Raw genomic sequence first — 25344 nt, 5'->3', positions numbered from 1 at the left:
TCTGCTACCGAATTCGCCTCCCGGTACGGCATTGAGGGAGATATGTCGGCCCCTAAACCATATGAGACAAATCCCACGCCTACTCACAGCTCCAGACCGCCCTTATGCCAGCTACGCAGGCTAAGGTGATCTTCCTATCTTTCCTTTTGATGCTCATTCCGCAGTTCAAAGATATGCTAAATTCCACTGAAAGTTGTAAGGTTCTCACTTCCGGTTGTATTTCCCAAGCTTTGCAATTGACCCTTTTTTTCAAAGCGACTGTTTGAGTGGGTAAATTGGAAAATGACAAAGTCAGTTGGTATATGTAATCGTATGGGCCGGAGGGCAATTAAGGATTAATTTCACGCGTCTTTTTAAAGGTTTCACAAAATTGCCTGAGTCGCGAAGAAACGAGGTCAATTTGGAAAACTTTGTAAAGACAAGTGAAATTAATCCGAAATCGTCCGACGGCACATTGCAATTACATGTTTATTACATAAGGGGCAAAATTATTGAAGGAAACATCAACGTACAGACTTTCATTCGGTTAGAATTCAATTCAATAAATCGTTGCTGACAACAGAAATAGGATGTTTATTGTATATGTGGACAAAAAGCAGTTAATCGGAGTCAGAATCTGGAAGAAGATTCTCTTCTAACTTCACTTGTTCTGAATAAGCAACCGTTAACCAATCAGGATCAAGTAATCATGCCCTCTTGATTACCAAAAGAGTCCTCCGTCTCAGCCAATCAGCATTCATTAATTTTGCAGCGTATGTGATAAAGTCAGAAACAGAATAGGCCTCAAGAGAGAGGGTAAGCCGAACTGTTTATTTTTTTTAAATATTCTTTTTCCGGAATAGAACCACTGATTTATCAAAGCATTTCCGTTGTCGTGTTGATCTTTATTGTTGTTTCACCGAAAACAATGAGAGAAAACAATGGAAAAACATGGTTTAAGAACTACACAGCCGGGAAAGCCGTGCATTCAAGTAGATCGAAGTTGTAATTAATATATCTACTGGTTGCGGGATCCTAGCCTGAGAACAGTTATAACACAGGCAGGATACCTATTTGATTATTCCTCACAATGTTATTTCTAATGTGTGGTAAATTAATGCCCTTTATGTCGATCAATGCGCATTGATCGATGTGCAGTAGATGTGACCTCAAGCGTAAAAGAGTACCTGTCAAATATCAGAACTCTTGAACCAATGAGATTATTCCTTCTCCGAGCTCCACATACCCTACGTGATAAAACAGAACAACTGTTGCTTCAAATAAAGACGTCAGGATAAATAAGGCCGGCTCCTTTTTCCTCGGAGTTACAGAGCGGTAGAGGAGCGTTACCATTGAAGAGGTATGATGCTTATTTTTATGGCATTGTTTGACCCATATTTAAATATAACGAAGCTTCGCTTTCTTGCTAACATGGTCGATCATCAAAATAAGATCACAAGATGGATTTATGTCCCGTCTCTTTTGTCATCGCATAGTTAGTACAAATTTTTATGCCCTAGACAAGAATAACAAAAGCTTCTAAATTAAAGCATACGAGCTGTCCTAACAACTGGACGATGTCCTACAAATTTCTCGTCATTTTATCCCTGTTTCCGGTTTCCCGGTACCTGTTCAGAACTGCTGAAGTCAGATATCAAGGCTGACATTTGCTGACCAATTTCTCACAACACTGTGGCGGGTTAGAAATGAAGAATATGGAAACGATTATGAACCATTGGTCTCAAACTGCTGTTAGACTCATGCCGTTTTACAGGGCAAATGACAGCCGAATGACAGCGCTACAACCAAAATCGAAGCTCCTGACTGTTTTGGGATATTTTCAGCCATGAAGGCAAAGAAAATAAGGAATAGATGCTAAAATGAAGTACTAACCTTAAGTCGAGATCTTGCTTTATAAATCGAGATCTCGCATTGTAAGTCGAGATCTCGCATTATAAGAGGGTGTCTCGCACTACAAGACGGTGTCTCGCATTATACGGCACGATCTCGCTTCATAAGGCGAGATTTCGTATTGTAAGACGAGATCTCGCGGCACTTCAATGCGAGATCTCGATTTATAAAGCGAGATCTCGACTTAGTTTTAAGTCGAGATCTCGAGTTATAAGTCGAGATAGAAAATTCTCGACTTGCAGAAAATAACAACACCATCATGACCCTTTCAGGCCACCATACTTAACCAATCAAGTCTTCATGGGATGGTATGGAAACAAAGGTGAATTTAATTCCCCAACGTGAGTAACTGATATACAACCAGGAAGTTCTTCCCTTTAATCTTCCGTACATGCTCTCACCAATGAACGATTAGAAGACTCGAGGGTATTCAGAAGGTTGCAATCAATGCACGGCACACTTATTTCAAATTGAAGCCCCCGACAAATTCTTTCAAGTCTCTCCTTATGTTTCCCAGTGTCAGCTAAAATAAGTAAAGGAGAGTGTTTTAAGTCGAGATCTCTAGTTATAACTCGAGATAGGAAATTCTAGACTTGCAGACAGTAACCCTCTACTTGCCAGCGTACTTAAGGAAGATTGTTTCGATACCTGCAAATCATGTTTCTTTTCTGAACAAGGATAAGTGAAACGACTGACTCAAGTATTAGGTGGCTTCGAAAAACGAGATATTCTACTGGTTCAGATGAAGTTGTCTCAGGTTATATCATGATTTATTTAAAAAGGGAAAAGTTCAATGATAGAAAAGTTCGAATTTCTACAAACAAAGGTGAATTTAATTCCCCAACGTGAGTAACTGATATACAACCAGGAAGTTCTTCCCTTTAATCTTCCGTACATGCTCTCACCAATGAACGATTAGAAGACTCGAGGGTATTCAGAAGGTTGCAATCAATGCACGGCACACTTATTTCAAATTGAAGCCCCCGACAAATTCTTTCAAGTCTCTCCTTATGTTTCCCAGTGTCAGCTAAAATAAGTAAAGGAGAGTGTTTTAAGTCGAGATCTCTAGTTATAACTCGAGATAGGAAATTCTAGACTTGCAGACAGTAACAACACCAGCATGACCCTCTACTTGCCAGCGTACTTAAGGAAGATTGTTTCGATACCTGCAAATCATGTTTCTTTTCTGAACAAGGATAAGTGAAACGACTGACTCAAGTATTAGGTGGCTTCGAAAAACGAGATATTCTACTGGTTCAGATGAAGTTGTCTCAGGTTATATCATGATTTATTTAAAAAGGGAAAAGTTCAATGATAGAAAAGTTCGAATTTCTAACACTTGAATGAATGGTAAGTAGCGCGAAGCTACCATGGGAACGTTAGCCCTACGAATAGAAGTGGGCCCACTCAAGGACAGAGAAAAACTCTGACCAGTGTGATAAATTGAACCCACGACCTTCGGGTTAGATCACCGCTGCCCTACCGACTGAGCAACAAGGTCAGACGGGAGCATGTTGTGGGAATGAAAATGTCAAATTCACAGTAATGAATATGTACAAGTACAAGGAAGGGTTACCTTTTTGCAAACCGTGGCCGTGTAGCACTTTATATTTCAACAGAATTAACTGTTGTAGGGTAATGTGAAGTGCTGTTTTCTACCCATGTAAACCATGTGAGCGTTAGCCCTACTAATGGAATTGGGCCCGCACTTATGTGAAAACACCATTCCCCAAAAATAATAAAGTTGTACTCTCCTAGTCATGGACTCCTGTAATTAGTCATCTTTCTTAACATTCAACGGAATATCTCGCTCTGTTTTAGTCTTGTTAGTAATATTCATTTTACGTTCATTCCCAGGAACCCCAAAGATTGCGGAAGAATGGAAGTTTTCAACCTACCATTTATGTTACTCTTAATTAGTCTTTTGATGAGTAGAGGTGAGTCTGGGAGAAGAAGTCCATACCTGTGCTTTTTATGTATGGTTTCAAAGAATGATAAAAAATCGTGCCACCTAGTTTGGTGAGTTTGGTGATATCTCGCTTTATTTCGGTGGCCAATCGAACAAACCCAAGGAATTGGCTTTATATTGTTTTCTCCTTTTTATCAGTTTCTAGCCTAGATGCACCAAACAATGCCACGGATTTGGATTCAAGTATAGACCCAATGTTGCTAAAAATGAACGACGATGAGATACAAGGTACTTCAGTGTTTATTTTCGATAAAAATTAATTTACACCGTAGATCGAATGCTTTCTTGGCTGATAGTCAGCCACTTATGCCCAGAAATGCAGGTAATTAGGTAGTGCGCGCGCAGTTTTGATAACAAATAGGAAATGTCCCTCAAGTCTGAGCAATTTCCACTTCGGTTTCCGGTTTGTATATACGTTAGTTTTGCACTTTTTTACCATAGTCAATCTCTGGAATGCATTACCTAGCGAAACTACTATTATTACCTCTGTTACTCTGTTTAAGTCCAAGTTAAAATCCTTTTACTTCCAAAGACTGCAATACGTGTTTTTCATCAAGATGATATTAGATCGTATAAAATTATCTGTCCTGAGTGTCGTAAGACAAATATCTCCACAAGTTTGCATTGTTAGCGATCTTTTAGTCAGGGTGAGGTGGGTTCTTAATGTTTTACATGGGGGCGGGCTGGTGGTTAACCTCGTAGGGGACCTATGTCCTATTGTTGTTTCCACCACGTATGTTTTCATATATAATCAGTAAATAAATAAATAAATAAATAATTAATAAATTGTTCACTGCTGGTATTATTTTTAGGTTAGTGTAAATGCATGCAGCTGTTTAGTTTTACTTGAAGAGGAGCGTTTGAAGGACACTTTGTCACACTTTGTGACTTTATTGTCAGTATCCCGAGACAGAATCCGTATCCCGAGAAGAGTTGTAGTGAGGGGCCCGTTTCTCGAAAGTACCGAAAACTTTTCGTGCCCGAAAAGCCATCTATGAAATTGCCAACCACTTGTTTTGGGGCCCTGATCTTTTAACATGTTTTCAAGGTAACAAAACGAAAAATAAGTGTGAAGTTTGATGAATTAAATGCTCTCCGTTCTTGAGTTACAAAAGGAATTGTGACACCCGAAAATGGCCCGTAAAGTTTCGGGACTTTCGAGAAACGGCTCCTTGGGTCTCCTATCCCCATGAGACCTGAGGAGTGTTTTATATGCATCCCATGTTTTATAGATTTACATACTAGAGATTTAACAAGCGAGTGTAAGAGTGGACCAGGAATATAACGTGTGCAAACATTTAGAGTGAACTTATCCATTAAAGAGAAGTCGGACACTACAAGAGTAAGGGGACACTTCGTGACGCTTATTGAAAGAAGTTTACATCAAATTACTTGTATGGGTACCCGCTCTCCTGTCAGATATTTGAATGATAGCTGTCGATCAAGGCAAAAATATAAAGAATGGAAGTCACACCGATCGATTACATAAGAGTAAAGCGCTACGCGCCTCGTTGGCTATTTACCATCTCATATCAAACGCGCGCTCATGGAATATAATTGTTAATTAGCCTTAATCGGGAGCCCATTATACCCGGAGCCTTCATCTTCTATATTAGTCCTCTGAGTCAACCCTGTCCTGTATCTTTTTTATTTGAAGAAGCACATCCCAGGGTATTTTTGCGAGTGTTTTTACAATAAATAATCATAAGAGACTCTGACCAGGGTCCCACCCTGGTCAGAGTTTTTGTCTGTCCTTGTGTGGGTCCATTTCCATTAGTAGGGCTAACGCTCACATGGTTCATATAGGGTACAAAACAAGCACTTTACGTTACACTCTAATCAGTTAAGTCTGTTGAAATATAAGTGCTCCACGGTCAACGTTTGTAAAAATGTAACCCTTCCTTGTGTTTTTCTTCCAACTCGATACCTTTATCTCCTTCTTTTGTTGTATCCTAGCGGTGTTTTTATTTTCCTTTTTATATATCCTGGCCCGTCTAGTTTAGTTCTGCTACTTGCGTGCCCAGGTTTGGTCATAATATTTTTGTAATAAGTATACTTTGGAAATCAAAGAAAAAGAAACATTTCCATCGTAAAGAAACTCAACCAAAAAGCTGTATGATTTTTGCAGCAACATTTGGTGAGATGAATTTGGGAATGGATTACTTCGAAGGAGACATACTGCTTACGGAGAGACAGCGAGATGCCATAGAATCATCGAGGAAAGGAAGCGACATCCATCACAGAGCACTTATTAAAGATAGAAGGAAATTGTGGAGGAAAGGCTTAGTACCTTTCGTGATCGCTGACGACCTCAGTAAGTGACAATGATTGCAAATTGTAGAAAAGAATAAACAAAGTTAGCTGTCAATGTGCCGAGTTCAAAGAGGTGGCACTGATTAGGTTAAGCTGTTGCATTTACGAATTTAAATGCTTTCTGACCAACTCCTGACTTAAGCTCGAAGCTCTAATGACTGAAGAAACTGCTTAAAGTCTTTCATAACAGAGCTGCATACTTCGTCATAGACTGCGACAGATCCACTATAAATTGAGTTCATATAATCTCTCGTCAAAGGGAAGATGGTTTTGGTGGATGGCAAATACATATAATGATACGGACCGTTTTGATAAGTGAGCGACGAATGATGACAACGGTACTCCATAGTGAAACAGCTTCACAAAACGACAACTGAATTTACAACGAAAAAACATTTCAGGAGGAGCTTTGAGTAATCAAACTTACGAGTTTATTCGTTTTAAGTTTGCATGGAGTATAGTGAATTGGATGCTGTACTCTGTACTATGCTCTTTATCACAGGAAAAGAGAGCATTGAGTTCATTAGGTCAGCAATGGAAGAGTGGAGCCGCTTAACATGCGTAAACTTTCGAGAAAAAACAGACGATGACGAAGATTACATTGAGTTTGTCTATGAGCAAGGGTAGGTTCGAATTATACAAGCATAATAACATCATGGTTTTTGGGAAAAAGCAAACAATAAAACCAGCAAATGACGACAATATTTTCAACTTCTCATGACTTGAGCTTGATATTCAAATGGCGGGCCGCGGGTAGCGCCTTGAAAATGTGGTATAGATTACGACTGCTCGGCTCTGTCTTCAGTTTCATTATACAGAAGGCCAACCAGTCACAATTTTGCGTCAACAGGAACTGAGATTACACTGGAGGCCAAAGAAAGGCTACAAGAAAATTATAGATATATGCATTGGCATATAAAGAATTGGAGTGCCTCATTGATTCGCTTTGTGGCCACTTAACAACCCTTGACCTGCAAATAGTTTTTTCCTTCTTTAATGCACATGATTCTCTCCACTATAGCTTCGCGGTTTATTCGTGCGCTATGGGTTTTTCGCGTGAAATTGAACGAGCCAGTTGGTGAATTTTCCTATAGAATAATCCGTCATTTCTCTTTAGGTGCTCCTCATATGTTGGGCGTATCGGTGGTCATCAAACCATTTCAGTTGGAAATACAGAAGGAAGCATCACCTGCAGGCACGGAAATATTGTGCACGAAATCGCACATTCTTTGGGCTTTTTTCACGAGCACAGTCGACCGGATCGTGACCAATTTGTAGAAGTTCACTGGCGTAACGTAGAAAGCGGTAAGTGTTCTTATAAGTAGCATTACCAAAGATTTCGAAGGATTAGATATGCGACATGCAAAAAGCGAGAGGTTGACTGGTTCTGAAAGTCGAAGTGGGAAAAATTCCTAGATTTGTAATTGTATGCCAAAAGCTGTCCCGAGTTTAACCTCCATTTTTCATAAACCCTCGATATGGACCACATGGAGGTTTTTTTTTTCACGGCTTCGAGGCAAATACGAGACAAATTGTTGGAAAGTGGGCGTCGAAAGTAGTTCGTAGTGATTAGCTTAAAACTCTCTCCGTCTGAGTGTTATTAGCAAAACTAAGTTAGACCTTGCCAACAACCTGCCGGCTACCGTACGAAACATACTTAATTATTATAATTACACCAATGACCATAGTTATGTTGTTGTTAATTACAACTGACTAAACGCGTTACCTCACTTGTGCATGTTGATTCTGATTACGCCTTCGTCGTGAGAAAAAGCCAGAGCTAATCAACCAGGGTATTACCGGCAGAATTCCATTATGAGAAGTGTTCAGCCTTCGCCCTTCAGTTTACGGTATTATGAAGGGTACGTCCGTCGAAATTTTGAATACGGGTCCAGCCAAATAATGGACAATCACACTGGGCCTAATGACCACACAACCGCTCTGATTGGTCCACAATCAAGTACACACACAGAATATTGCTCGTGCTAAATGAACCTAAATGCAAATTCATGGTCAGCCACGGAACGCAATGACATCTTATTTTTCTCCCTCCAAAACTCTAGACTAGCCAAAACTCTAGCCGTAACCATGTCGCAATCTGATTCGCTGAATGTTATTGCAGATTTCGAACTTCTTGTAATTATAAACAGTAGGGACTTAAAAATCTACAAAAGCATCGTCGACGAAAACGTTATCTCAAAATATAACTTTGCAACATTGTAAGGTTTTAAGGTTGGTTTTCACTAGCGACGGAGTCGGAGTCGGAAGCAGAATACCGATTCCGCCTTTGACTCCGTCGCTTACGATCCAATGAAAACTGCATTATCGGAGTCGGAAGCAGAAACGGAAGAAAAAACCAATCACAATGCTCGATTCCAAGTACTGTGATTGGTTGGTTCTTCCGCTTCTGCCTCCGACTCTGACACAATCTCCAGGTACGTAGTTTTCACTGGATCATGAGCGATGGAGTCATAAGCGGAGTCGGAAGAAAATGGGAACGTTCTGATTCTTCCGACTCCGATTCCGTCGAGCTAATGACTCCGCTTACGACTACGATTTTTGATTTTCACTAGGTCATAAACGCTCTTACGACTACGAATCCGACTATCGAAAACCAGCCTTTAGTGATTAGCCCGGGCCATCTCGTTCGTGTCGCACAATGTGGGCAAAGTATCCTAAGTATCCTTTCTCTGTCCTTGTGTGGGCCCATTTCCATTAGTAGGGCTAACGCTCACATTGTTCATACGGGGTAGAAAACTAACACTTCACGTTACACTCTAATCAGTTAAGTCTATCCTAAGAATAAATTGGTACGAGCGCTTCTTGAGTAAATATTGGAGAATGAAAGATTCACATTTGTAAGCTCGGGTTGTCGTCAAAACCTCAAATTTGGTGACCTCATGCCGTTGTTGTGAAGAGTACCGCAAAAATAGGCGTTAAAACGCTTACCGCACTTGCAGCACGATTACCAATGATATTGTTGTTTTGTGACAACCGTGTGTTCGATATATAAATATTCAGGCATGCATATGGCTAAGAGGATTTTTGATCAAATTTCATGGCTCAGTTCTGTTTTCTTTGTCTCAAGGGAGATTTCTCGGCAAATAATATTCAAATTTAACCATGAAGCCTTGTAGCCCTGTGTGTTATATCGAACGGGGCCTATTATAGTTCGATATGTGTGGGAAATCTTGTGAACACGAATGAATTTCGTGATATAATTATGGCCACGAGCGATGTTTTGGAAGTTCAAAAATATGCACGGGCCGTATGCGAGTGCATTTTCAGAACTTTCAGAACATCACCGGTGTCCATAAATCAGGAAGTGCACGAGCAAGTTCATACGATTTTTCAAATTAAACAAACAACGATATTTTATTAGATCTAGACGGATACATGGGACTGAGGTTAGCCACTTATATTAGCGTGTCATATCCAATAGCGACGGGATGATTTTTTATTATTTTTAAATTCTGGATGTTTAAATTGGAAAGTCAAAATTTTCGTTTTCTGCCGCAAAAGTTTCAACTCGCGGATATTTAGCGAGATCACATTGCATGATAACTGGGTTTCAAGTGAGCCTGAATCACAACTCTAGAAACGCAATATCCGATATTGAAAAGGAAAGAATTTTCTTTGCTCTCGTAAGTCGAACATACCATAACACGACGATGATCTGTTCACATCTAGGTTATGAAAAGAACTTTTATAAGGAGACTGACGACACCGTGGACTCCCTTGGTGTCGGCTACGACTATGGATCTGTAATGCACTACGGAGAGTTTTTCTTCACGAAAACGCGTGGCATGAAGACGTTGGAACCTACGAGCGGTGGTGTCAGTATAGGACAAAGAATTGGCCTTAGTAATTTAGATGCTCAACAGGGAAACTTGTTATACAAGTTTGAATGTGGAGGTACGTAATCGCTTCCAGAGGCAATCTTTGTCCGCTTCTGTCCCGTACGTACTACGTACTGTCAGCTTCTAAAAAAGGCTCTCTCTGTCCAACCCTACAAGCCCAAGTTTTGACCCTAAAAATGGGTAGGCAAATCTCGTTCCGCAATTGGTATTTTATTACAAATCTAACTGGCATTATTTTTTTTCCATTCAATCCCAGTCTTAAGGAACTCGCGTTAAGTCTGTAAAAACAATTTTTTACATCCTTTTTGTCGTAGATTACTTTAAAAAAGTGATGAATTCAATCGAGGTATTTTAAGGGTAAATGTTTTGCACGCGCTGTGATAGTACCGTACCCCTTCAAAGAAAGAGAACATTTTGTTTAATTTAGATTTTCATCAACGGCAAGGGCTAAGTGAGGCTCTGCCGACAAGCGACATGGCCAAAAATGTAGCGACAGCACTTAAAGTGAAATCGCGACAAACGACATCCTTTCCTTAAATTTCCGACAGCAACGTGAAACATTGACAAAGCACCGGCACGAGACCTTTTAAAATTCAGACAAGCGACAAGGGACCCCCCCCCCCCCCCCCCCCTAGCTGGAGCACTAACTGGGAAAGTGTAAACTGAAATCAATAAAATAAATAACGAAAATCAAATCATAGGTTTCCAATGAGGAGAGGAGGATAGCGGTAAACTGGAGTACCCGGAGAAAAACCTCTCGAGGCAGAGTAGAGAACTAACAAACACAACCCCCATGTAACGCTGAGTCTAAGAATCGAATCAGGGCCACATCGTACATTACATGGTGGGAGGCGAGTACTCTCACCACTGCTCCAACTATCCTCCCCTATTTCCTATTCTCTTATTCCGGAAAACATTTCGATCATACACCTGGTAGATTTTCCAGTTGCGTACTTTGCCTTTTGCATTCAGGTTCAGGGTACCGCGATCAGGCAAGTCACCGAAATAAAACATTGCGAGGCTCATCTGACAAAGAACTGTGGACTCGACCACTCCGTGAACATGAAGTGAGAGTGCTTAGAAAAAGCAACGTACAGAAGAAGCGCAAACACAAACACCAAAAAGACAAGCAACAGGGAGCTGAAACGAAAGCAAAAATAACCGGCAGGAAAGACGGCGTTTTTCAGAACACCACGAAAAACAATCACCTTAAGAAATTCCTAAAAACTAAAAAATTTCAAAGAACATCCTTGCCTCTGAATCAACTTTTCACGCAGCGTCAACGAATGCAAAAAAGAATGATCACGAAACGATGTCCTCTGCTCAGCTGTTAAAGAGTGTTAAGAAAACTCAAATAAAACCAATAACACAACAACTATACAGTGGAGATCCTGCAGACATATTGGAAGGAGATGATGAGGAGGATGATCCCATATCTTACTCTCGGGGTAGGTGTAAATACGTGTTACTGACCGAGTCCAAGGGGTACGATTGGTAAGTTATGGCTTGCGCTTTACTTGTTCAATTTATATCCTACTTATATTCGGTTGGTGAAAACGCCGCATGATAGACTTTATCGCGCTAAAAAGCCAGTGAGCACTATCTGAGAGAGTAAATGACTAGCTTGATTATTTGGTATAAGCATGAGTGCCCTAAATAAAATGGAGCCCACTATTTCGTCAGCATGGTTTCTTTTGATTGCTTTAAGAATAAAATTATTTGTGGATAGAATACAATGGCTTGAGTGCAGGCTGGACCTTTGAAACAAAATTGTCAAAATTGTTATATTATAATTCAAGGGTGGAGGGCAGATAAAATGGCATTTGCAAAGACAATGAACAACTACGAAAGTTGGGATATTGCTATATAGATTCACATTTTGAAGGACGCAGCAAGCCGCAATTTATAGAAAATTAACCAGGGTCGCTCAAATTAATGTATCGAACAATGAATAACCTGATAGAATCGGTGCATGAAGTCTCCTTTGATAGATAAAACATATTTAAAAGTTTGAAAAAGCGTCCTACTAATTAAATCTCATTCTCATTAAACTTCTTTACAGCGGTCAGTAGTGCACCCGCCGTTGCTCCAGAAACACCTAATCAACTGGCCACTGACCGAGCAACGCTGGCTCAGGAACAAGAAGATGCTGTTCAGCAACAAGATAATGACGACATAGGTGTGTTTCTCTTTAGAATTTTCCCTCTGTTATCATTTCTTGTTAAAGAAGATAATATCTATAGACTTAACATTCAAGTTGTCGGATTGAAATATCTTTTCTTTTGCATGATAATAGAGCTCAATTCCCCCAGGTGATCTGGTCACGTAATTCGAAGGACTGGGGAGAAAAATTTTAACGCCGTATCCCACAACCCCGCGCAGCCTTATTTTCGAATTCAACATGGCAGAGGCGAGGTTAGAGCTCGTCGAGTGAACTTGAATGTTCATTCAGTAACAGGAAATGTGGTAGACACGGAATGATCTGTTGAGTTTTGGCGATGGAAATACTGCAGGGAGTTTGGTAACAACACCTAGAGCCGCGCGCGGTTGTGGGATACGGCGTTAAAATTTTTCTTCCCAGTCCTCCAAATTACGTCACCAGATCACCTGACCGGAGGATTAGTTGGGTACACCAACATAATGGCCGCCGTTCCATTGTTTAGGAACATTAACATGGCCGCCGAGCTTCACGTGAAAAACACTCTACAGATAGACCTACATACTTATTGACCGTGACTCCCCATAGGGGCTTTTCAGGGCCAATGAAACACAATCACAACAGAACAGAACTTTCACCAACTGTTAAGAATCCCAACTGGTGGGAGGCAAACCAGTTAGCTTTTTACAATTGCAGCTGAGAAGTTGAACAAAAGAACCACCAGGAAGGAACAAAATCAACGAGTGGTCAGAAATTGTCTCAGTCAACCCGGGATCCCCGGATTTCAAAGCAAGCGCACTTTCCACTGGGCCTCACTGCCTTTGGTTATTCAATATCGTCAATATAGCGACACCTGGGAAATTTGAAAACAGAAATGAGTAATTCTTACAGTTATTAATTTCGGATACAAACGCTTTCTTCGAAAGCATTTCAAACATTTCTTCAGAGTAGAGCTTCCCTTTAAATTCTTTATTTTCAGCATTTACAAGTCTTCATAATTTTCAATTTTGTTAATTTCGTTACCAGATTAAATTTTGCTAATCTTGTTACGTAAACGTTTTTGCCACATGAAACTAATGATACATGAAATTCAGACATTACTTCTGAACAGAATTTTCTTGTATCTTCAAGGTGAAGAGAACCTGGGTAAAGACTATTTTGAGGGTGACATGATCCTCACCCCGAAACAGCAAGCGTTCCTTGATAACATAAAAAGCAACGGTGGAACCCAAGGAGGGACGAAGAGGGCCTTAATCAAGGATACTATGTACCTCTGGCCGAAAGCAAAGGTCTACTTCGATTTCCACAAAGGAGTAGGTAAGTTTTATAAAATGCTCCAATCAGAATTGAGTGAATGATGTAATAATTATTGGAACAATATGGAATACGGGATTCGTTTCTTCGTGCTTTTGGCAAGGCTACAATTCTATATAGATTTGGGGCTATTGCATGGCCGTTTTTATACTAGAGATACATAATCCGTCCAGACGAATTATGCGTCTCTCGTCTTATTCATCTAGTGTAAAGACGGGACGAACTATATAAAGACGAATAATCCGTCTGGGACAAACTTAGGCAAACATTTTTTTCTGCGTCTGTTAAATTCGTCTAGTATAAAGACTAATGCGTCTCCAAAGGTAAAGGTCCTTATTTTACGAGGATAACACGTGCCAGGGAGCTATAAACTTGTGACCCTTGGTGCGCACCTTTTAGCCCCCTTCCTCCGTCAATGCTCCGTTTTACGGGTATTCAAAGCTACAGCTACAAGCATCAGAGGAAAGTCGAAACACATGTCGATGGAATGAAACTGGGATCGAACTGGCGACCTCCAACTCAGAAGGCCGCAAACTAATCGACTGAACTACGCCTGTTTCTTGGATTGATTGATCTGAAAATGGAAAAAGCAAAGTTCATGACATGTAATAAACAACTGTGATGTTTGTAAATGTACTTTACCGATTATGATTCGGACAAACTCGGGTAAAATCCGAGTGCTCCGGAAAGGAGTGCGGAAAGGAGTCGATCTTCCGATCACTAGTTTCGATGCTCTACTAACGAACTCGTAAGAAGAATTCAAACTAAGATATTGATTAAACTAAGTTCGGGAGACTAGTGCCCCATTCACACCGACCGCAAAACATGTTTAATTTAACTGGGTTTAACAGAATGAAAATCAGTCACAGAAAATTGTAGGACTGGCTTTTACGTGAGATTCAGGTGAGTTTCAATACCCGCTTTGATCTGTGCTAAATTTGGAGACGACAACAATCAGTATACATGATTTAAGAGAAAACATTTTGAAACCGTGCCTAACTAAACATGTTTAAAACCTGGTCAAGGGAGTTGGTGTGAACTGAGCTTAAGTCTTCTTTACCGATGGACTGAAACATGGAGAAGAAATTATCTCGCAATTATTGTAAAGATTGCTGTAAAATATGCAAGACTGCATGACCCTCCCCATTATAACAGAAGAAACCAAGAATTGTTCAGGATGACCAGTCCGTTATCAATTAAATTAAACTGACGAGTTCTTCTCTTGCATTTTTTTTATCCCAAGATAGGATTGGCAGACGGCGGGCACGAGCAGCCATGCGTCATTGGCAGAAACATACATGTCTAAAATTCAAACGTGTCCGAAAATCTCCCAAGAATTTCGGATATATCAAGTTTGTTTTTGAAGGCGGGTAAGTATCAAGTTATTAAATAAATGGTATATATTGGAATGGTACTGGACCTGAAAGTAGATATCTGTCTTCCGAGTGAACACTGAAGGCCGGGACAAATGGCTTTAACATTTGCTTTAACATCCGTTCGATTTTGTTGAATGATGTTGAACGATGTTGACTGCTGGGGTGGGCAAATGATTTCAACATTTGATTCAACAAAGCTCGCGAGAGGCTTTGTATTCAACCCCAGGCTGCAGGCGCGGTTGTTACTACGAATACGGACATAGGTACGTCGTTGAGAGACCTATTAGTGCGCACGCGCATACCCATCAATGTTGAAAATGGAGGGCAAAAGTGGCTTGAACTTCGATCATTCAACATTCGCGAAAACAAAAGTAATGTTGGAATGGTTGTTGAAGCAACGTTTAAATGTTTTTAAATTCATTCAACATCGATTCAACATGTTTCAACACGGTTGAAAGAGGGGAGCAAACAACAAAATCGAACGGATGTTCAAGCAAATTTTGAAGCCTCACATTTCCCGGCGCGGTATTTTGCTTATATAGGAATCACAAAGTGTTCCATAAACCAAAGCACTCCATGTATCATTGTTTAGCTGGGGTCCTGGTTAAGATTGGAATTTTAACGTTTATTCAACCAATTAGCTGGCTGTTTAGAGACCTAGCAATTCTTGGGTTTCTCTCGCCTTATCAATAGCCAGGCATGTTTTGTTCGCAAAGAAAACAAAAGAAAACTTTTACATAGTTATAGAGTTCAATTCCTGGAGGATTGACTCGGGATACCAACATGGTAGCCGTTTGTTTGTTTGCGGACACCAATATGGCGGCCGTGACGTCATGTGAAAGGCTCAGGTTAGGGCGATCGCTGTAAGTAAGCTGATCTCGAGTCTTTTTTTCATTTCTGTTGGTTCGTCGATGCAGTGTTTAGTAGGTTTGAACCTCAAGTAAAGTTATGATCCTCGCAGTTATGGACACAATTTCAGCAATTGCGAAGAGAAGCCTGAAAAATTCAGGACTTCAACGCACCGGTATCGCGAGGTCACGGGTTTAAACCCCTTTGAAGTCCTGAATTTTTCAAGCTTCTCTACGCAATTGCTAAAATTGTGTCCATAACTGTGAGGATCATAGTTTTACTTGATTTCATATCTGCAGTTCAGTATATGATTCATTTCATATATTTAACAATTATTCCATGAGCGCGCGTTGGATATGAGATGATAGATAGCCAACGAGGCGCGTAGCGCCGAGTTGGCTATAATCATCTCATATCCAAAAAGCGCGAGTGGAATAATTGTTTTATTAAAAACGCTCCCAAAATATAGAAAACTAGACTACAATAAATATATAGAAAGGCCCAAAAAACCACGCATATGCTTACCGTTTTTGTAGATCATGGTATGATGGTTCATAACCCATGATGGCTTAGCTAATCAAAACTCTCGAATTGCATTATCCAATGAACCAGTTTTTAATAATATGCGTTATATGTGGGTTGAGTTTGTTTGTTCTCTACTCTGCACCGAGGGGTTTTTCTCCTGGTTCTGCGGTTTGATTTGTTTTGTGATAATTTGGGATTACAGTGTGCCCAATTAGTGCTCTAGGGGTGAAGACTTGACACTTATAATAAAGTTCAATTCCTTTTCATTTTTCAACACTTTTTCACAGAAAGTCAGTTTTGTGGTACCTACCCATTTGAAACACCAATATTTGCTCAACAAGATGCACGCATTACTGTGGCGTAATAGATCACCCAAGCAACTGGAAAGCCATCTAAAAATACCCTATATTTTATATGGAAAAGCTAATCTCAAAAAGGAACTCGGTGAACCCCATTTTGTTTTAGGTTAGCATTTTTGAATCGTTTCCGTATTGATGTGGACGCACAAATACGATTCGAAAAGCAGATTTTCCCTCACGCGGAAAAAATCTCCGTTTTCGAAAAATCAGAATCCATGTGGACGGGGCCTTAATCTCGGTCCTTTATCAGTGGCCGATACTACAGCTAAATCAGCCTATCACAGTAGTGTATCTGAGGACCGTAATAAATATGGCGTGGTAGAAGCTTTATATTCTAATCACACTGAAACGATTACAAAATATTTTGTAACTAATCTAAATAATCACAAAACACAGAATAGGAGCGGGCATCTCGTTTACTGATGCAGCAAGCGTGAAGCGTTACAAAAAACAGCATTACAGTTTCACAAACTCAGAGAAAATTACAACAGTAAATAAAATAAAAAACTAGGGTTGAAAGAGATGCCTCGAATGGCTCTTGCATAACTTAACAACCCTTAAATAGTGTACTAGCCCATTGAGACACCTACAAGCACGCTAAAATTACTTCAGCAGTATTATGCAACCTAACATACATACTCTCGTGAAACTAACAAAACGTTACAAAATATATTTTTCCGGTATATGATAATGCTGTACTAACTGCCCATCCTTCTAGTGGTAACCCTGCAATGGACCCCAACTTGAGTGGATTCATAATCCTCTTCATTGCTTTATGCAAATACGTCAGTGAGGCTTAACTGATCGTCAGCCTCGTCATAAAACTCCAAATGCTCAGATAAATTGCCTGTTATATGACATCAGCTTTTATCCAGAACTTCCCTTCCTTTTTAGTTGCGCTTCTCGAGTCGGTCGGGGTGGCGATAAAATGCAAAAGCTGACGATTGGTAGCCCAGCATTAAGGTGTAAAGTTGGAAATATCATTCACGAGTTGGGCCACGCTGTCGGCTTCTTCCATGAACACAGCCGTCCTGACAGGAACAAGTATGTTAGAGTTCTGAAAAAGAACATTCTACCGGGTGAGTAGCTGCAGCCTGCACCGTAAATAACCGCACAGAAGTGGATTCCTTCTCTATAACTAGGGTGTCTTTCTCCTGATATGAATATCGAGAAAAAATGGAGTAACGAAAGCCCCCTTTTATTTGATACATGTTGTGTATTGCGGATCTAAATCCTGGTCAAAACGTTTGGAGATACAGCACTTTTTGCTCGTCTTTTGGGGAGATTACTTCCAAGTTTAACTTCCAATTCCTACCCACATCTACAACCGTGCGAAGTTGCACAATAACTGTCCAAGATGGGGGATCAATGGAACAATTATCTTCATTGAAAAACAACAAAGCCGTCCCAAATGTTTTGGTGGGGATTGTATATGTACATTACCCAGAGGCCAGTCGGGAAAATAAAGTCGTGCAATATGGGAAATAAACTGCCACAAAGGAAGATGCACATTCGGTCCAGCTTTAGTTATTTTCAAAAACAAACGGACAGTCGGACAGAAAAGGCAATAGCAAAGTTAGCAAATGCAAGTTGCAGAAATATTTATTTGGGAATAAAACGAAAGAAAGCGCCACGCTTTTCGCTACTCGAGGACTATTACTAATAGTCCTGTTGTAGTGTAGCCAATCAAAATGCAGGATTTGCATTAGTCCACTGGTTGAATACTTCTTTTTCACCAAAGTAGTTCTCCAATGAATTCATATCACGTCAGACGTTAAAGGAAACTGATTTCCGTCTCTTGGGTCACTGATATGTGATTTCTTGAGAAAATCACATATCACTACTCGTCCTTTCCATCCCTTTATTTTCTCTTGATTTAACATATTGTTCCTACAGGTTTTCTGTAACTCTGTTCCGACTCACGTAACTCGCGTGACTTGGAACACAGTTTAAACTTTTGTTTTTCAATTTTTATTTTCTAAGGCTATGAGAGAAACTTCTACCGGTTTGGTCGAAAGTGGATCGACTCAAGGGATGTTCCTTATGACTATGGATCCATCATGCATTATAACAGAGCGTTCTTCTCTCGCTTTCCTGTGATGCTAGACACTCTTATACCTTTGAGAGACGTAGATATCGGTCAACGAAAAGCACTCAGTAGATTTGACATCCTGCAAGCCAACCTTCTTTACAAATGCGACGGTGAGTGACCTTTCATACATTTTTTTCAAAAGTGAAAGAGTTAGTTAAACGCTGATATCTCGAAAACGAACTTGCAAAATACCAGTTTTAATTGTTAGAAAGTGATCAGTAGACTAAGACTGGTAGTAATCACTTTTCATGCCGAAGAACTTAGCATAGCCATAGCCCTGATATCTCGAAAACGAACTTGCAAAATACCAGTTTTAATTGTTAGAAAGTGATCAGTAGGCTAAGACTGGTAGTAATCACTTTTCATGCCGAAGAACTTAGCATAGCCATAGCCGTCGTCGTTGCTTATTTTAAGGCCAAATATCTCCAATGATCCCAGTCGTCTTAAATTTTGAAATTTTGTGTTAGCTGGACAATTGTCTTGTTAACGTTTACAAGTCAAATGCAAGAGCTGAAGATTGGTGTTATTTATATCTTTGTTTTCTTACGGAGGGAGGCGCGGTGGACTCATGGTCAGTGTTCGGTCCGGGTTCGGATCCGGGTTCGGGTCCTGGCCGGGGCCATTGTGTTGTGTTCTTGGGCACTTTACTCCCACGGTACCTCTCTCCACCCAGGTGTATAAATGGGTACCGGTGAATTTAATGCTGGGGGTAACTCTGCGATGGACTAGCGTCCCATCCAGGGGGAAGTAGAAATACTCCTAGTCGCTTCATGCTACAGAAACCGGAGATATGCGCAGGCCTGGTGGGCCTTCTAGGCTCGTAGCAGACTTTACCTTACCTTTTACCTACCTTTCTTAGGGAGGAAGAGATTAACAGACGAAGAAATCGAAGAACTCAAAGCAGAAGCGGAGAGCGAAATTGAGGACCAATCTTATGAAGGTAAACCTGCTCTGGCAACTGAGCACATCACTAAGCGCGAAGCTCAGACCCCTGGCAATGAACGGCTATAAAAGCCTATAATCAAAGCCGCACACCAGCGTCACAAATTGAACAAGATCGGTAACAAAAGGCAATAGACCACTTGCACTAAGAGGTCACGTGACCAATGCTTCCCTTAAACAATGAGTTGTAATCTTGCTGTTGCCAAAAATTGACAGAACACATGAAAATTATCTTACACGCGAAATTTGAGAGGAAACACATTTAAGGGAGATATTTTATGGTACTTTGATTTTTCAACAAAGTAGCATGATTTGTCTTGGCCGCCATGTTGGAGGGCATACTCTTGCCCTCCAACATGGCGGCCAAAACTACTTTTGCTTATATCTTGTTAAATGTTTGATAGTTGAGTTCAGATGTGCCATAAACGTTACCACATCATCTTTTCAACATTTTCCTTGAAGTTCAAGTGCAAAATTTGTGTCAGAAAGCCGTAATTCATAATTTCAAAAAAATCAAGTTTTGGTCACGTGACCAGCTACGGACTTTCTCATTTTAAGCAAATGGTGCGGGTTTGAAAAACCAAATCACTATTATTTTGTTTAAGAGATGACCCACTAATAGTGTTTCGAAGGCAAAATCATGTAACTTTCATTTTCATAAAAACGATGTCACATGACCTCTTAGTGCAAGTGGCCTTTACCCTTGCTGGCCATATAATGGCGGAGAACATCTACGGTAAGGCAGCACATGAGCACATGGTAATGGTGGGCATTAATTAACGAAACGCAACGAGACAAACACAAGCCAGCGTCATGCCGGGATTGCAGAAAAGAAGAGAATTGCATGTACAGCTTGGATGAGCACGGACTACAGAATCTTGTTGAGGATTAACGTCATCGAAATCGTTTAAACCGTTCTCTCTGAAATTGAAAACAAATTCATGCTTGCGATACTTATGGTTTTAAAGGTAATAAAGATAGATGTAGATGCCAACCTCTTCCCCAGCTGCAGGGCGCCTTTCCCTGGCTTTGTGTATATATGTAGCTGAAAGAGGATCTCGCTTTAGTACAAAATAGATGGTTTGCAACCAATCTCTAGAGACACAGATAACAATGCTGCAATGTACAATTGCTGGTGGACGAACAAAAGGAGCCAATGAGAGATATTTTGCTTTCGTCCTCCAACATGGCGGCGATGACGTCAGGCGAAAACCATCTATTTGCGGCCACTCACTTGCATGCCATGTTTTATGCATCGTGCGTTAGAATGACGGCACAAGAAGACAAGTGCCAAGGTATCCTGCAATCGCTGGGAAGATGATTGTGATATCTAACTAACTTTTTTCGTGAAATTTTGAATGAACGTACGCTCCAAACTGGCATAGGCTAAATTATTAATTGTATGGTTTCATGGAATTAACCAAAGTGATTACTTTGGTCAGTTGGATAAATCACCTACAGATCTTACAACAGGAGTGTTTCTGCTCTTTTTCAGCCTTCTGTGCCGATGTCTATGATCGTGATACTTGCCAAGAAGTAAAAACACGAGGCTATTGCCAGAAATTTCCACGCAGCATGAAGACAACGTGCGGGATCACGTGCAACTTGTGCGGTAATCAAATGACACTTTGATTGCATTTATTAGAAATTGTTCGGATACATTTTGTTACATCATGCCATTCAGACTTTCAGTTCGACAATGCAAATATTCACTTCGCTTCACAAATCACAGGTCATTGTCTTACCAATACAGAAGAATCCTAAACATTCATTTAAGCTAACCTTAGGAATTGAATTGAATTGCCGAAATTCACCTTTATCACTCGGGGGCCATTTTGGAGTCCATGGGGAATAAAGGCTTTGTCTTTGCATTGTCTTTGCCACACTGAATGAGAGGCTAGACGGGCAAAATCTTTTGTTTGTACAGTGAGTGATATGGGTGTATTGAATGTTTGAATCGTTGAATTGAAAGTTTGAATAGACCAATTTCGATATATTAAAATTCATTCCGAAACAAAAGGAGTTTATTCCCCAGAGCCGCGAGGTCGATTGCCGAATGCACCATTGAATTTTGACACTAAAAACGCGCCATATAAAATATCCACCTCAATCATGTTTTGAGGAATTGCATGCGATTTGGTCATATATATTTTCTTCCAAGGGGGTCAAAATCAAGGAATAATCCCAATATTAAAAATGCACTACCAAATTAAAAAATAAAAAATTAAAAAAAGATATATATATATATATATATATATACATATTAGACCGATTCTAGTGATTTGATATCTATGGGTTAGGATAGTTCATTTCCTTTCTTGTGTCATTTGTTCATTTTTCGCCTTAAACATGAAATCGAACTGACATGTAATGTTCTGCGACTTGCAGTCGGTTGTTGTTTCTGTCTAGCATCACTGAACCTCATCTAACAAATAACTAATAATACTAATAAACTCACTAATAACTTCTTAGGGATGAAAAAGCCACAGCAAATTCAAATCGGAGGAATTCAGTATGATACGCGAAAGCGTTTGATCGACATCTTGAAGTCTTCGCCTTTAAAGGAAGAGGGAGCTTCTAACCGCATGTTTGCTGCAAAGCCATAACACGTTTAGATAGAATTTCAAATTAATACGAGGTACACCTTCTGAATTTCAACCCGTTACTTCAGCCTTTTAGATGTGACAGAACTTTGATAAACGTATAACCAAATTATCGTTGTTAATAAAAATCAGAAAATACATAAATAAATAAGTAAATAAATGGGAGGGAAGAATGGACGAAAAAAAGAAAGGAAAGAAAGGAGGAAGATACAGATGCTTGGTAAAGTGAGTGAGTGAGTGAGTGAGGGTATGGATGGATGAGAGATGAATGGAGGGTTGAACGAGAGAATGAAGAAATGAATGAGGAAATAAGCGAGAGAATGACTAAGTGAGTGACTGATTAAGTGGAGACTAAAGCCCGCTTTTCATTAGCAAAAACGTTTGGCACGACTCTCCGAAATCTCGGTACCGTACCTATGTTTCACGCTCGTTCCCAGGGTGCCGTGCACATCTCTGGAGCTATGCTCGGGCACTCCAAATATTGGTACCGTGCCGCTATTTTGTAGTGTCCTGTCAATTTTGTGCGTGTTTAAAAGGGATTTAAGAATGGATAAATGAATGGTTGAATGAACGCATAACAGCTGACTAGCAATCACGTTTCCATAAAGAGGAAAGTCTCTTGCATTTGATTAGGTAGGCTTCGGCAAAAAAGCTGAGTTTTACTTCGTGAAGGTATAATTAAGAGCGCCAGTCACAGAGATCGCAATCCCTTAACTAGAACTATCCTCTCTCCGCCCTTATCTATGATTGGTTCATTTTTCTAGCCCGCGATGCATCACGTGAACAGAGGGGGTCATAGCATCATTTTCCATCTCTGTTCAACCGTTTCGGCTAGCTCTCTTTTTATTTACTGTGGATTATTTACTTTTTCTTTGACACAGGGGCCAAAATTCAGAACAATGAAACATCAATAGCACAAGAATCAGGAAGATAATTTGCGGCGTGTTAACCCACCGTTTTCCGACTTCTGCGAAGACTTTGGCGTCTTTTATTCATCTTGCCAGAACAAGATCTGACTTTTTATACAAAGACTTTCAACTATTTTTCATTTTCGTCCACTGGACTAATGGTTGTAAGGTCGAGTTATTTAAGCTCTTCATATATACACTGCTTCAAGATGGAATAAGCTTTCTCGATAGCATCTGTTTTTAAGCAAGTACAAAATACAACAGTTCTACTAATTCGTCACAGTTGTCATAAAAAAGTTTGTCCTAAAATGATCATAAGCAACAGTCGTCTTTTAATTGGCCCTTTAATTTCAAAGCAATCCCTCCCTTATGGATGAGACCATAGTTAATTTACACCTTAAGGAAGAGGAACTCAAAGTACCAAAACAATGATCATGATCACCTCCCAGCTGAAATAAGCCGAGCTTTCATGAGGCCTAAAAACCGTATCTTGGAAAACACGGTGCAACCATTGAGTGGGCTGGGTATCGAATTGAATGGCCCAACTGTCTCCTAACGCGACAGCTATGTCCGCTATGTAAAACCATGCTCAGAAGACTACAGTAGCTTTTCTTTCAACCGACCATCAACGTCTGTACTCTCTGCAGTGCAGACATGCAGGAAGAAATGATGCCTTGTTCGCTAAAACCAATGTTACAGGAACGCAATACATTAAAGAGGACTGAGGCACGAAAGTTCTTTTAACAATTAAACCTCCGAGTCCGCGACCTTGTAACACGATATTTAGAAAATTAGTGAACTAAAGGACACTATTGCCAATATGATCGCCTCAGAAAAAAATTTATTTGACGGTTTCAAAGCGAGAGTTAGACTTCAAACTCTAATAATATACGATTAACTTAGGTGAATTGAACTAACTGAGAGATGCTGATTGAGCATAAATTCTTGTCCTTTTTTTTTTTTACAAAGAGATCATTGAACTGATCACAGAACTGAAACATTTGTTCTTTATTTATAGCCTGAGCTTCGAGATATTGCCTTTCACTAGGGAGTCTACACAATTACAGTTTCATGATTGCAAGCGATTGTGATTGAGCGTCACTAAATGACATCTTAGTAAAAATTATCAAGTTACAAACTTTCTTGTTTGATTGCATTTATTAAAAATTGTTTGGTTACATTTTGTTACATCATGCCATCAGTGAGTAAAAAACATGAATAAACTTGCAGTAATAGAAATAAGCAAAGTTCATTGGATTGATATATTCGTATGTGACATATGTGACTGAGAACATACGTGAAGTGATTCACATACGTCACATACGCAGGTGACTGATCATAGGCTGGCTGATCATAGGTCTCTTATGATTGGCTATTATGAAAACACCGACTAAAAGCGTTCATCGGAGGCGCTTCTTAATAAGATACGGGAAAGGGTTGTCTCAGATCGAGGCTCCGGGTAACTCGGCTCCTGTATGAAGCGTAAAGATTTTTTACTTGAGGAATTACGATTTGAGTTTCGCTCAAAAGAGGTGAACCATTTCATCACCAAGAAAACAATTTGTTCGAAAACTAGTGTGGCAAATGTGCTTACCAGGCCCCAGTTGTTCCAACGATGGATAGCGCTATCAGCCGGATAAATCACCATACACTGGATAAGTAATAGCGAAATCAATTTCGCTATCCAATGGATAGTGATTTATCCGGTGGATAGCGTTATCCACCTTTTGAAAAACTGTGGCCAGGTGTTTATTGTTTGAAACAAAATTCTAGTCATGTTTTTTGACCTTTGACCTATGCTCGCCTATGGGTCGCACATGGGAAACTTTTCGGAAAATTTGTTTACTTTGAGGTAAAAATCTGTCATCAGTTCACATTGCCAAGTGCGACCCCAAGTTTTCCAATTGGAATTTTTTTGGAAAATCGCCAAAAAAATCAAAGGCACCGTAGTGCTTGGGCGGGGCAGGCAGATTTTGGAAAACTCGAGCTAATAGGAATCATGGCGGTAACTGTCAACGCTTGTCAATGAAACGTGATCGATTTGCAACACGATATAATTATGTGAACAAAACGTGGAAATTCTGAAATCTTCGCGCTTTCGTTAGGGATGGACAAGGTTTTTATTATCCATCCCAATTTCAAGGTTTTTACGGACTATGCAAGCAAGCCGACCTAGCACATCAAAA

The 25344-nt window shown here is 40.1% G+C and overlaps 1 pseudogene; it reads left to right on the top strand.

Moving 5' to 3' along the window:
- The first annotated feature begins 1237 nt into the window (after window positions 1-1237).
- On the top strand, window positions 1238-23641 carry LOC138041573 (uncharacterized; annotated as a pseudogene).
- Window positions 23642-25344: the final 1703 nt, after the last annotated feature.

The sequence above is a fragment of the Montipora capricornis genome, chromosome 3, assembly GCF_036669925.1.
Source record: "Montipora capricornis isolate CH-2021 chromosome 3, ASM3666992v2, whole genome shotgun sequence".
Taxonomy (NCBI): Eukaryota; Metazoa; Cnidaria; class Anthozoa; order Scleractinia; family Acroporidae; genus Montipora; species Montipora capricornis.
This window is presented reverse-complemented; position numbering and strand designations above follow the sequence as displayed.